Below are 9789 nucleotides of genomic sequence, written 5' to 3' on the forward strand. Positions count from 1 at the left end.
CATTTTTCCCTTCCTACTTTTTTTTTTTAACATATAATGTATTATTTGTTTCAGAGGTACAGGTCTGTGATTCATCAGTCTTACACAATTCACAGCGCTCAACATAGCACATACCCTCCCCAATGTCCATCACCCAGCCACCCCATCCCTCCCACCCCACCACCACTCCAGCAATTCTCAGTTTGTTTCCTGAGATTAAGAATTCCTCATATCAGTGAGATCATATGATACATGTCTTTCTCTGATTGACTTATTTCGCTCAGCATACTAGTCTCTAATTCCATCCACGTCATTGCAAATGGCAAGATTTTGTGTGTTTTTTGATGGCTGCATACTATTCCATTGTATATATATATATACCACCTCTTCTTTATCCATTCATCTGTCAATGGACATCTTGGCTCTTTCCATAGTTTGGCTATTGTGGACATTGCTGGTATAAACATCGGGGTGCACATAACCCCTTTGGATCCCTACATTTGTATCTTTGGGATAAATACCCAGTAGTGCAATTGCTGGGTCGTAGGGTAGCTCTATTTTCAACTTTTTGAGGAACCTCCATACTGTTTTCCAGAGTGGCTGCACCAGCTTGCATTCCCACCAACAGTGCAGGGTTCCCTTTTCTCTGCATCCTTGACAACATCTGTCGTTTCCTGACTTCTTCATTTTAGCCATTCTGACTGGTGTGAGCTGGTATCTCATTGAGGTTTTAAATCGGATTTCCCTGATGCCGAGCAATGTTGAGCCCTTTTTCATGTTTCTGTTGGCCATTTGGATGTCTTCTTTGGAAAAATATCTTTTCATGTCTTCTGCCCATTTCTTGATTGGATTATTTGTTCTCTGGGTGTTGAGTTTAAGAAGTTCTTTATAGATTTTGGATACTAGCCCTTTATCTGATATGTCATTTGCAAATATCTTCTCCCATTCTGTCAGTTGTCTTTTGGTTTTGTTGACTATTTCCTTTGCTGTGCAAAAGCTTTTTATCTTGATGAAGTTCCAATAGTTCATTTTTGCCTTTGCTGCCCTTGCCTTTGGTGATGTTTCTAGGAAGAAGTTGCTGCGGCCGAGGTTGAAGAGGTTGCTGAAACAAATTTAGCAGACCAAACAGAACCAGAAAGAAAAATAAGTATATTAAGGCAAAAAGAAATGGATTATAAAGGTAAGGCATAAAAAGGAACTCTGAGAGGAATTCCTGAGTGTGGAGAAAAATGGAAACAACGGATTCAATAGTTTGAATAGCGGAAAAATATAGACTAAGTCAAAGTGTAGGATTCATTCCAGAAAGTATCAGGATAGGTTATACAGATGCAATATGAAAAAAGAAAAGTTAGGAGACATGGAAAATTGAAGTGTCAACATTCAAATAATAGATGTCTCAGAAGAAGAGGAAAAATATAGAGCGGAATATTTAAATAAATAATGACAGAGGTTTTCTCAGATTAGAGAAAGTTTTAAAACCTCAAAAATACAAATACAAGTACTTAAAGAAATAGGATAGATGAGGAGAAACATATCTAGGTACACTTTTGTATCACTTAAGTGCATCAAAGACAAACACTTAAACTCTTCTAGATGCAAAGCAAATTGCCTACAAAGGAACAAGAATCAGAACAACATTATTTCTCAACAGCCACATCTGCAAGGAGACCAACAGCAATATTTTCAGTAAAAATAATGACCTCAACCACATGGTTGGCAAGTTGGCCCTGGCTGTTAGCTAGGAGCTTAGATGGGGCCATTGCATGAAACCGCAGTTCTCCTTCATGAGGGCTTTTCCTCACAGCAGCTTGGGCTCCCTCATGGCATGGAAGCTGCATTTAAAAAGGACCATTAGTGTCCCAAGAGGAAGGAAATTATAACTCTAACCCTCTTAAGGCCTTAGCTGGGAAGTTCCTGAATGTCTCTCCTACTGCATTCCATTGGTCAAAGCAGTCACAGGACCAGCCCAAGGAAGAGGTGTTTGTGGACACGCTCCACTTCTTGATGTGAAGAGTGGCATGCATATCCCAGAGGGGAGGAATTATTGGGAGACATCTTTGGAGATGAGCAACCATAGAAATTTCCTAGAATCTGTCATAGGACACCTATGCTCACCTCCCATCATCCAGAACTAAGTTTAAGTTATATGACCATACTTAGCTACAAAGGAGGTTAGAAAACAAACTTTTTAAACTGACATTTATGTACCTGGATAAAAACTGAGGGTTTGGCTTCTACGAAAGAATGAGTTGAATTGAGTCCTCAAAGGTGCCTGGGTGGTTCGGTCAGTTAAACATCTGCCTTTGGCTCAGATCATGATCCCAGGGTCCTGGGACTGAGCTCTTCATCAGGCTCCCTGCTCAGCGGGGAGTCTGCTTCTCTCTCTGCCCCTCTCCTCCCCCCCTTCCCCCCTCCACTCATGCTCTCTCTCTCAAAAATAAATAAAATCTTTTTTTTTTTTTTTTTTTTAAGAAATGAGTCACCAAACATACGTAGCCTGAAGTGGTTATAGGGAACCAGGATACAAAATCGAGCAGCAGAAGAGCCAGAGAGACCAGCAAAAAGAATGGCAAGATGAATGGAAAGACAAAACAGTTCATTGTAAGAATACAGTTTAGCCAGATCTAATGACAAAAGATACTCTTAGAAGTGATATTTTATTCATCATTTTATTATTGATTGTCAAACACTTACCTATTCCCCACTACAGACCAGGCCCTGGGCTAAGTTCTAGGCATATGACAAGAATAAGACATTGTTCTTATACTTGGGGGTAGATGCAAACTAAAGGTAAAAATAAAAGACAAGGCTTTCATGCCTCTTCCTCCACCACCTCCCAATTTAGGAGACCCTTCATAATGTCACATAAGGGTAGAGGCAATAAAAGGCACCAAGAATCTTTATTCAGAAGAGTGGTAAACACTTGCATATTTGGTAGAATTTTCTAAATCTTCATCTTAAGTTCCACATTCCCAAAATAGCCACTCCTGGGTTTCCAGACTAGGTTAAGCCCTGACTATAGACATCTGTAGGTTTTGTGTGCTCAACGTCTCTCTATTCACACTCATTCTATTAAAAAACAGCTCTGTTTTTCTCTTATACCATCTACTTTGGTCTCTGTGGCTGACCTATATGGAATTGACTCCATTCCCATTCCAGGGGGTGGGCATGTGGCCCAAACATAGCCTGGGCTCTTGTTAGGATTCTTGCAAATGAGAGTTTAAACAGGAAGGGTAAATTGCAGGTTCTGCTGAAGGCAGCCTAAGAGGAGAGGCTGCCCAAGGCTGAGTTCTGCAGAGAGGGAAGCAGAGCCAAAAAGACGAGACGGTCCCAGTGACTGGATCCAAGCATGCCTGAAGGATGATCTCCTCTTGGACTTTTCAAATGCGTGAACCAATAAATTTGTCTTCTTGCTTAAGGCCGTTTGAGTTTGGTTTTTGCCACTTGCAAACAAGAGTCCCACATGAAAAATCTCTTATGTCAGAGACTTTAAGAAAACCTGTTCTCCTTTGAGAGTTGTGGTCAATTTGTTTTAATTACTACTTCAATGTTGATCAATGACAGAGAGGGTCCATCTCTTCTGACCATGTGCTTATGGAATAGAATGGTAAATAGGGCTTCCCACACTATTTACATGACGTCTTCCTGCTTGCCTCCCTCTTCCTGAACACAGGGCTGAATTCTCCAAGGTAAATATAAGTGTGTACTGCCTCCATTGCTCTGCCCTTCCTTCTGGCACTGGTAGATGCCTGCTCCTGTGCCACTTCCCAACACTCCATCAGGGTAAAACCATCTCAGCCATGCTCTGTCACTTAGAAAAGTGCCTGTCTTATAATAAATGTTCAATATCTATTAGTGATATCAATAACTACAAGTAATAACTTAAAAGCATAATTTAAATTATTCTGCTCTTTTCTTTTTCACTTAACAATGTATGTGGGAGCTCATGACATATGTATATGGAGCAGCCTTGGTCTTTAAAAACATCTTTTTATGGTATTTCTTTGTATGGATGTTCCATAATTTATTTAATCAGTTCCATCTTTGTTGATATTAGGTAGTTTCTAATCTTTTTTTTTCTACTATAAATAATGGTACAGTGAATTTCTTTGTATGTTTACTTTGCCTACATGTGCAATATATGTAGGATATATTACTAGAAATAGAATTGCTGGGTCAAAGAGAACATGTATGTTAGAATCAGCTTATCAAGTTCCACGAACATCCTGCTGGGATTGTGATTAGAATTTTTATTGAATCTATAGATCATTTTGGGGAGCACTGACATCTTTATGTTATTATCTTCCTGATAATAATAGATCTTCCTGAACATAATAGATTTCTTTATTTAGATCTTTATTGTGTCTTAATTTAGATAGAAGAAAATAAGCCCAAAGAAGTCAATATCTTCTAGAGAAACAAAGTATGATGGAGAGACTTGTCCTAGCAAAAATTAGGATTTATGATGAAGACACAGTTATCAAGATAACATGGTACAGGAGCAGGGGTAAACAATTTGCACATTGGAGAGAACAAAGATCCCAGGAACAGATTTACTTATCTGTCATGGAAGATCAGTGATGAAAAGAAGTGCTATTCCACAAGTGGATCTGAAAAAAAAATGTAATTCAGATTGGAAAAAAAATGGGATTTATCCCTACCTCACACCATAGATAATTGATCCAGATGGATCAAACTTACACGTCAAGAACAAAATTTTACAAGTTTTGATATAAAATACAGGTAAATATTATTTTGATTGGGGGAGAGATAAGACTATCTTAAACAAAAAGTGTTAACTCAGAAAGAATATATTGATAAATTTGGCTCATATAATTAAGAATTATTCATCAAAGACACTGAAAATAAAGTGAAAATGCAAGTTACAGGCTGTTTGATACTGCTATATCGACTTTTTGATTAGCATTTCCTTGGTATATATTTTTTTCTCCCTTTATTTTCAATCATTATAGGGTGACCTACCTTTAGGTATTTAATTTGTGGTGTGTAGCTGGATTTTAAAAATCCAATTTGATAGTCCCTCTTTTTGTTATGGTAGGTAAATTAACCTGTGTAGTGGGTTGAATGGTGACCCCTAAAAAGACATATCCACTTCCTGACCCAGCCTGTGAATGTGACATTTGGACAAGGGGTCTTTGCAGACGTAAGTTAAGGATTTTGAGATGAGATCGATCATCCTGGATTGTCCAGAAAGACCCAAAACCCAATGACACGTGTTCTTATAAGAGAAACACAGGGGGCAGACACAAGAGAGAAGACCATGAGAAGGAGGCAGGGTTAGAGTTATGTAGCCACAAGCCAAAGGTGGAAGCTGCAAAGGAAGGATTCTCCCCTAGACCCTTCAGAGGGAGCAGGACCCTGCTGACACCTTGATTTTGGATTTCTGGCCTCCAGAACACTGAAAGAGTAAATTTCAGTTGTTTCAGGCTACCAAGTTTGTGGTAATTTGTAATAGCAGACCTGGAAAACTAATACATTCTATTTACATTTATTGTAATAAATAGCACAGTTGGGTTTATTTATATTTAAACATCTCTTTTTGTGTTTTGTTTACCATTTTTAAAAAAAAAAGATTTTATTTATTTATTTGAGAAGGAGGGTGAATGAGAGAGAGCAGAAGCAGGGGAAGGAGCAGAGGGTGAAGGAGAAGCAGGCTCCCTGCTGAATAGGGAGCCCCATGTGGGGCTTGATCCCAGGACCCTAGGATCAGGGCCTGAGCTGAAGGCAGACGCTTAACCGACTGAGTCACCCAGGTGCCCCTACCATCTTTTTTTTCTGCTTTATTTCCTACGCTGATTTCTGTTGGATTGATAAAGTTTTCTATGTTCTTTTACTTCCTTTTGTGTTGCTTGTATTTCTGTTCTTCTAATGGTTATACCTGAAGTTTTAGCATAATTAATCTTATAAAAAGCCTAGTCACAAAACAAGAATCTCAACATGCTTTAATATTGCTTAGTGAACATACACCCCACCTAATACTGATTCCTATACTTTGTTTCACTTTTCTATACATAAAAAGTTAACAGTTTTTATAATCTACAGTTAATTAAATTTATGCACACATTCATTAATTGCTGTGTTCATCATTGTGTCTTGAACCCCACAGCTTTCCTTCTTTCTTCTTGCTAAAGGACTAGTTTGATGTACAATAAGCTCTTTTAGTATTTGTGTGTTGGAAACTGTCTATTTTGTCATTGATCCCCTCCCCGCTCCCCTTTCTTCACACTCCTACTGGCCAGCCCAGTGGATCCACCCAGTTCCCTCAGTCCTGAGCAGGTCTTCCCTGGCAATGTGGGGTTCCTGCCCCATGGTGATATTGAAGCAATGGCAAATAGGCTGCCAAACTGTCAGTGGACAGCTTGATTTCATTCCTGGTCATAAACTGGGCTGTGTTCTTTGCCTCCCGAGGACCACAGCTTCATGCAAGCCTTGCACCAGGCACGGTTGGCAGTGGCTTTTCAGCCTCCTTTCCTAGATGGAGGAGCCCGGGGGCAGCCTCTGTTTTCTGCCGATGACCCTGGCTGCATATGATCATGCTTAGACCTGATGACCCTACAAAAGGTAAACTCCCAGCTGCCATGGCTGGTTCTGAGCCCAGTTTCAGTGGCTGAGGTTTTTCACTTTGTGTTACTGTCCTGTTTCCCAGTGCATGGAGGAATTTAATTTGTTTTTAAAACTGGCTTTGTTTGTCTAATTTTCTGTTTGTGTATTTTGTCCATTATTGCTGTTTGCAAAAAAAAAAGGGGGGGGAGTGCCTCAATGCATGAATGTTTAGAACTGTATTCTCTAATTTTCCAGAAAAAATTTTTAAAGCATTAGAGTTCCATAAAGTTTTGTTTCAATTCCACCTGGGAAAACATGTCAGCCTGTTTTTGGTGGATGACAGCTGACTAAATCTTTAAAACTTAATTTTTTTCTAAATAATGGTCTGTTCAGATTTTTCTCTCTTTTCTAAGGTTAGTATTAGACATTTTTTTTTCTGGAAAATCATCTTACGTCATTTTGCAACTGAACAAATAAGACATGTAATTATTTTAGTTTACTCTAAGTCTGAGGTTATTTTCATCATTCTTCTTTATTGTGTTTTTTGTGCTTTCTCCTTTTTTTCTTGATTAGGTTGTCTTTATCCTAAATAACCCCACTTACTTTTTAGTTAAAACCTTTTCCTTTCTAATACATTAAAGTCTACATTAGTTTTTCTTTCTGCTCTCCTCATATTTATTCTATTATTTTCTAATTTCTTGAGTTAGATCAATTTTCATTTTTTAGTATTTATATTTTTAAGTATTCTCTACACCCAGTGTGGGGCTCAAACTCACAACCCTGAGATCAAGAGTCCCATACTCCTCTGACTGAGCCAGGCGGCTTCATTTTTTAGTATTTGTAAATATCCATGTCTTTAGCTATGAATTTTTCTCCATACACTATTTTAGTCATATCTCATAAGTCTGCATATGAAGTGTTTTCATTATTGTTATTTTCTAAAAATTCTATTTTTGTTTTAATTTCCTCTTTGATTCAACAGTTGTGCGTTTGCTTATTTTTCTTTGTTTTCTAGCTTTGTCATCGATTGTGAGTTTTTCTGTACTGTGACTGGAGAATGTTATATCTTGTGTGGTTCTTGAGAAGGTACTGACTATCTGTTCTGTGAGCTCAATGCATAAAATGTGTCTTAAGTATTTTATGTAGGTCTTCTCTCAGCTTGTTATTTTATGAACTTTATTTGTCATCGGCTGAGATAGAGTCACCTATTTCTACCTCTTCTTTTATTTCCTTATGTTTTTCCTTTCTGAATTTGAATGGTATTGTAACTGGTTTATAAATATATATAAATATAAGGTCTTCCTTGTAGTTTTCTCCTTATTATAAATTCTCTTTATTTACCCCCCATTTAATATTTGTTTGTCCTGAATTTTATTAAGTGACCATTTTTGCTTTCTTTTTGTTTATATAGCCCAGAGTTTTACCCCATATCTCTGTTTTAAACTTTCTTGGTTATCACATTTTGTATCACTTTTTTAAAATATATATAAAGATTTTATTTATTTTTGACACAGAGAGAGTGTACAAGCAGGGGAAGCAGCAGAGGAAGAGGGAGAAGCAGGTTCCCCGCAGAGCAGGGAGCCCGACTCGGGGCTCCATCCCAGGAGCCTGGGATCACCACCTGAGCCGAAGGCAGATGCTTAAACTTCCGAGCCACCCAGGTGCCCCTGTATCATGTTTTGTATTACTGCAAATAGCTGAGTTTTGTTTTGAGATCCAGCCTGAGTATTTTTATTTCAGTAAGTTTATCCATTTGAATTTATCAATAATAACAGATACGTTTGGTGTTTTGATAGTCTTTTATGTTACAACGTGTATACACTGCTTATCCCTTTAAAAATCTTTTTATTACGTGATTTGTGTTTTCTGTATACATTTCCTCAGGGTTTGAAAGGTTTTTTGAGTTGGCTTTTAGTTATTTCAATGGCTAGTGTTTTTAAAGTTTAGTGATTTAATTTTATATAATGAATCTTCTTTTTCTTCAAATAGCAATTATCAACTCTTGACTATGTGCAATAAAAAATTAGTATGCTTCCGTGTCTCCCCACCTCCTCTGTCAAGTTTGTCCCCTCATGGTAACTTTCAGTTAATCGTATTATACTGTGGTTGTTAGTTCTTCTAGTATTTGTGTTTAAATATCCTTTATACCTTTACATATCTTTATACCCTTAAATATCCTTTTACATCTGTTAGTTGTAATATCTCAGCTTTAATACCCTTTGAAGTCAGGTTGTAAAGGATGAGCTAATCTGTACATTTTTTTAGGAGATTTTATGTATGTATGTATGTATGTATGTATGTATTTTAGAGAATGCCATGCACAAGTGGGGGGAGGGGCAGAGGAAGAGGGAGAAAGAGAATCTCAAGCAGACTCCCACTGAGCGTGGAGCCCAAGTTGGGGGGGGGGTGCAGTTGGCTGGAATTGCCTACAGCTTCTTTGATAAGGGCTGCTGGGCAATATATTCCCTGTATGTTTAAAAATATTTGTTGCTGGGGCGCCTGGGTGGCTCAGTCATTAATCGTCTGCGTTCAGCTCAGGTCATGATCCCAGGGTCCTGGGATCGAGCCCCACATTGGGCGCCCTGCTCAACCAGGAGCCTGCTTCTCCCTCTGCCACTCCCCCTGCTTGTGTTCCCTCTCTAGCTGTCTCTCTCTGTCAAATAAATAAAATCTTTTAAAAAAATTTGTTGTTTGCTTTTATTTTTCAAAGAAAACTGGCTGGGTACAGATCTTGAATTTCTCTGGGGAATTTGTAGACATTGCCCTACTGTTTTCCAGGGCTGATGTTGCAGTAGAGAAGTGTGGCCGGCCATAATTTCTCCCATCACAGGTGATTTTTTTTTTTTTTACACGGAAGCCCCAGATATTTGTTATTTCCCTTTGGTACTCAGTAAACCTTCTAATTTCAGTGTTGATTCTTCTGTATCAAATATTCCTGGGGTAGGATGGTTCTGTCAAACTGTGGTTTGAGGCTTTTTTTACAAAAAGTTTTCTGGAATTTTAAGAATTTTGTTGTTGTTGTTCCGTTTCTTTGGTATCCTTCTTGGGATGTCAATTTTGCATGAGTTTAATCTCCATCATCTTCCAATTTTTTTTCTCTCTACTCTTTAAAAATCAACTTCATTACAAAATAATTTATATACAATAAAATGCATACATTTTAAGTTACAGTTGGATGAGTGTTAATAAACATGTAAACCTGTATAACCACAACAATCAATATGTAATATTTTCATTCTTCTAACC

At 38.0% G+C, this 9789-nt stretch overlaps 1 long non-coding RNA gene across 2 annotated transcripts in view; it reads left to right on the plus strand.

Annotated features, from left to right (window-relative positions):
- The window catches only part of LOC112831017 (uncharacterized), an 18590-nt gene extending 13775 nt beyond the window's left edge, over positions 1–4815 (plus strand). The window contains exons 3-5 of one of the 2 annotated variants that reach the window (XR_003210262.2): positions 1048–1159; positions 2452–2580; positions 4355–4815. This is a non-coding gene — a long non-coding RNA (uncharacterized lncRNA). Of the gene's footprint in view, positions 1–1047; positions 1160–2451; positions 2581–3223; positions 3386–4354 lie in introns of those variants that run through there. The other variant, XR_012380628.1, reaches the window with a different exon arrangement.
- Positions 4816–9789: the final 4974 nt, after the last annotated feature.

This window comes from Callorhinus ursinus, unplaced genomic scaffold (assembly GCF_003265705.2).
Source record: "Callorhinus ursinus isolate GAN/ISIS: 27379988/994484 unplaced genomic scaffold, GSC_fseal_2.0 scaffold14, whole genome shotgun sequence".
Lineage (NCBI taxonomy): Eukaryota > Metazoa > Chordata > Mammalia > Carnivora > Otariidae > Callorhinus > Callorhinus ursinus.